We start from the raw sequence: 5370 nt of genomic DNA on the forward strand, positions 1-5370 counted from the left end.
TGCTTGAAAGATGATAGAAGCCACACACCTCTAGCAAGGCAAGTTAAGGAACTGCTTCATTCTGATGTTTTCCATTTTTCCTTGCGTGGAACTTGTATTTAATAACACAATCTTACTACTATCTTTGAATCTGTGGTCAGATTCTCCACTGTGACCGGACACATCTGGGATGAATCTGGAGCCCCACAGAGCCTGGGAATGGTGGAGGAGCCTTGTCAGACCAGGACTGAGTATTCATTGTAGGCCTCTTTGTGGTCTTTGAGTTGTCCCTGCTCTCTCTTTCTGAACTGCTTTTGTGTCAGAAGACTATGTCATTTCAGTCAGTGATCATAAACTGGGCTTTTCCACCTCTGCTATCTTTCCTATGTGACTTCAAAAGATTGAGTTTTCTGTTTTTATCTGTAGGCTAGATTGGCCTTTCCTAGGCTTTCCCCAGATCAAAGTTTACGAGGGAATTCCCACCTCTGTGCATTTCATGTTAGACCACATGTCCCTGATGGTTGATTTAAAATAAAATAATTGGGGTGGGGGGCACCTGGGTGGTGCAGACAGTTAAGCATCCAACTCTTGGTTTAGCCTCAGGTCATGATCTTGGGTCATGAGATCAAGCCCCGTGTTGGGGCTCTGCACTCAGCATGGAGTTTGCTTCAAATTCTCTCTACCTCTCCCGGTGCCCTTCCCACTCATGCTTGCTTGCTCTCAAATAAATCTTTAAAAAAAAAAATAATTGGTATATCAGAGATAACTCAAAATTAGAATTTCTCCATGGTACTTCCTCAGACTATGATGTCCTGAAACACCCAGTAACTCACTCACCCCTTAACAATTAGGAATAGCTATCCCAGACAATAGAAAACCCACGTCTGCCTGTTGGCTCAGTGTCACGAGGAGACCAAAATGTCAGTTGAGCCGTCTCAGCTTCTAATTGTGTGAGACCATGACTGTATTCCTTGTTGGAAGTGTCGTCTTGCTTAGGAATTAAGACTTATAAACCTGCCAACACCAAGATTGTGAGAACAAGAAGCAGATATTCTTTAACTGGATTATTAAATATACTCATGAGAGGGATCATTCCTACCTCCACCCTCTTTCTTCCTATACATGTGTGTCCCAGTTGTGGATGAAACAACATCAAATATCGATTGCTGGTTTCAAACATGTGCTGCTCCTGGAGGATAGCTCCCCAACTTGAAAGGGTACTCTCTTCCTATTGCCACCATAACTGAGCCTTTGGGAAGTTCATTCCATTCTTCTTTAAGGCCATTTGTTTCTGGGTCATAGCGTATATCCAAAACCAATAAATTGCATGGTATGAGCCCACTGCCACATACCTTTCACTATAAAAATAGTTTCTTGGTCAGAAATGATGTTGTATGGGGATATCATGGTGGTATTTCATAAAATATTCTTTGTAGGTCTTTGATGATTCTGGTGAAAGCATTGGGAGCATGGAAAGAAAATCTGGAAATATATCTGCTCCCATGAGGACACTTTTTAGTCCTCAGTGAAGGAAAGGTTTCTATGAAATAAATGTAATGTCAGTTGGCTGGTTGGTCTCTCAGGGAATGGTGCTATATTGGACACCATTGTTGGCTTCTGCTATTAACACTCACCAGTGGTGGTAATCAAAGTAACTCTGATGGGGAAAATTTATGTTGTTCCTTCACCACTATGCCACTTTGTACCTTATCCCTTGGGCAGTCAGTGAGACAGATGGGGTAAGAGACAAACTGACATCTGCATGACCAGTCATCTTGTCCACATGACTATTACTGAGTAACTGAACTATAGTGCATGCCTCCTGTTGGGCATTTTTTTGGGACATGATTGCCTTCATACTCTATGCCCATTGCAGGAAGACCATCTACATATCTCCTGTCCAGTCTGTCCCTGTCACGAGGCCATAGGGATGGATTGAATAAGACAATAAAGGAAAGGTTCAGGTAACCGATGGAGAGATTCAGCCAATTACCAATTACCAAGACATACCAATTACCAAGTATGTCTACCTTATTCTAGTTTGTGTGTGTACATGTACATGTACATGTGTGACATGTGTACATATGTACATATATGGCATATGTACGTATTTGGCATATGTACACGTACATATATATGTGTACACACACACACCCTCAATCTAACCAGTGTGGTATTTTTCCTCCCAGTGAGCAACATTAACTAAAACAGTATCTACTATCTCTGGACAGGTTTTTCCCTCCCAGTGCAGTCATTTTAATAATTGGATGTAGGTCTTTCTCAGGGAGGCTTGGAGGAAAGTTTATAATACAGCCACATTGCTGGGTCCTTCCTTAAAGGGACCCAGCTTTCCCCTTAACTGAGGGGTTCTAGGCCTGTGTTCTGGCTTGGTTTGATAATTGGATATAAGACAGTATATTCCCACCTTGACAACTTAAGTCAGGTTTCTGTTTTCCAGATACACAGCTAAAACCACGCCTTAGTGGACGGCCCATCTGTTCATTTCTGAGAACCCCTTGATCCATTAGTGGCCAGCCATCACAGGTCTCCGAAAGACAAAACACTCTAAGGGCCTTTCTGTTCTTGCAGCCGATTGTGGCAATTCCCCCAACCTCACCCTGAAGTTAAGAACCACCACCTGGCCTTTGCCAATCCAGAATTCTGTTCCCACGGAAATCAGCAACTCCAGTTATGAGGTGGTGTCTCCTGCTACTGTCTTTGGCATTGTTTTTCAGGGTGCTTCTATCATCTGTGCATAGCTTATACTGTGGTGAGGGAGCAGCCTCAGGAACTTGCTAGGGTTTCCATTGAGGGTGGCCAAGGAGATTCCACACTTAGGTACACTCCAAGATTCACATCTCCCTGTGCTTTTTAGGCCTTTGACACCTTAACCTCATGGACTCTAGGCCACCAATGCATCCAGGTTTCAATAAATGAACCAAGCAAGCTGTTAAAGCCACTTGTGGGTACTCAAATTGAATATTATAGCCTACATCCACATTTGTAATCTGCAACTTTATGCCTATTCAAACTCACATTTCAGTTCCTTGGTCTGATGCACTTAGAATCAGTGCAATTCTATACGTGCTTTCCAGCTTTTCCAGATTTAAAGCAACCATCCCTACTTATTCTGACCTACATAAGGCTAACCACTTTTAGAACTTTCAAAATAACAGAGGGTAAATTGAGATTTTTTTTTTTTAAACCCAGCTAAAATCCTGTTGGACAGGACACTGTTGGCTCATGTTGATCCCTCCTTGTAGAAAACCTCCCATTTCTTTCTATCAAATCTTTCATGGTTATATGGAGGTACCTTCTCTTTCCCTTAAATATAGAAATAAGAGTGGCACAGAAGAGTTAACACTTTAAAAACAGCACATAATGAGTCAGAGTAGAAATATAGAAAATCATTCTCAGAAGTGTGTACCCAGGGGTGCCTGGGTGGCTCAGTCATTAAGCATCTGCCTTCAGCTCAGGTCATGGTCCCAGTTGCCTGGGATCGAGACCTGCCTCGGGCTCCCTGCTTGGTGGGAAGCCTGCTTCTCCCTCTCCCACTCTCCATGCTTGTGTTCCCTCTCACACTGTCTCTCTCTATCAAATAAATAAATAATCTTTAAACAAACAAACAAAAGAAGCGTGTACCCAGGCCAGCAGAGCTTCACTTCTTTGTGTCTCTGGTTCTTCTTTTTTTTTTTTTTTTAAGATTTTATTTATTTATTTGAGAGAGAGAGAGAGAGTGAGAGCAAGCATGAGTGGAGAATGGTCAGCAGGAGAAGCAGACTCCCTGCCGAGCAGGGAACCCGACGTAGGACTTGATGCTGGGACTCTAGGATCATGACTTGAGCCAAAGCAGTCGGTTAATCAACTAAGCCACCCACATGCCCCATGTCTCTGGTTCTTAACCAGTTTTGATAACATCGCTTTGAAAATCTGGTAAAAACTATGAATCTTCTCTAGAGATAATGTCCATAGACAGAAAATATGCCTTCACTTTTCAGGTATTCAAAAATATCCAGTTATTCATAAACCCATAGCTAAGAACCCATGCCTTTTGGGACTGGGCCAATGTATTTAAAATATCTAAAGAAAGTGTTCATCAGAAGAGAATTTATTGGTTAGGCATGAATATAGCAGAAAAGAGAATCACAAAGACAAACTCTATAGTGTCCATTCAAACACTCTCCATGGGAGAGAGGACTCTGAACCAAAATAATCCACGAAATATTCTGGTCCTGAGAGCAAGATGAGAGTATCATCCTAATTTAATCTGATGCCAACCGCTTAAATGATCAAATTCCCTTAATTTTTATTCAGTGCACACCAAACAAACTTCTTTTTAAAAAAGATTTTATTTATTTACTTGACAGAGCACAAGCAGGGGGAGGGGCAGGCAGAGGGAGAAGGAGAAGCATATTCCCTGCTGAGCAGGGAACCCGGTGTGGGGACCCTGTAATCATGATCAAAGCCAAAGGCAGACGTTTAACCAACTGAGCCACACAGGCACCCCCCCAAACAAACTTTTGATGATAATTTGACTCCTTGAGTAGCTTGCCTTGCGGGGCAAAAATGCTCTAAGCAGAGAATGTGACTCTTTAGTCCCCTCTGCAGAAAGAATTCTGGGGTAAATTAACAAGCTAGTGTGTTTTGTTTTGTTTTGTCTAGCGTGGCATTCTCTAGGAGATTGGTTGATAGGAGTCCACACACATAAGATGATACCAGGTTGCTAAACTTGGCTGGCAGTGGGGAGATACCTCTAAGAAAGATTAATCCAGGTTTCTAAGCCTGCAAGGCAGAGAGGATGTGATAGATTTGCCAACTTTCTAATTTAAATTTCTCAAATGCATTGTCTTAGGACAGAATCTGCCAGAGTCACTGACTTTATTAATTTTTTTCTGGGCTTAGGTGAGAAGAGTCAGATATGGAATTTTGAGACTCTTCTGCAGAACAAAGGGATTTAGGTTATTTATATACCTTTAGGAGTTACAGACATCAGTTACAATCATGTGGTTTCCCATGACAACCAATTATTATGCAATACTTTGAGACTTGAGTTTTCCTACCATAGGAAATAATATTAAATTTTTGAAGTCTCAATGTTTTTAAAGAGACTTCAGATAACCTTAAGTCACTTCTTAAAAAGGCTATAAAATATTGAATAGGATGGCTACAAATAAAAATCCTCTCATGGGTAGTCTTATAACCTGTAGTCTTGTGACTAGCCTCAGCCTTCATCTTTCTCTAACAGGCTCTTGAGAATGGCTTCATGGCTCTGAATTTCATTTCTGTCTGATACCATAATAAGACTTCTCCCTAGAGTTTCTTTTTACACACACAACTAATAGATAGGAAGGCTGCAGTCTTTGACTTCAGGCAAGATTTGAATAGCCAGAA

Source organism: Mustela erminea, chromosome 9 (genome assembly GCF_009829155.1).
Source record: "Mustela erminea isolate mMusErm1 chromosome 9, mMusErm1.Pri, whole genome shotgun sequence".
Lineage (NCBI taxonomy): Eukaryota > Metazoa > Chordata > Mammalia > Carnivora > Mustelidae > Mustela > Mustela erminea.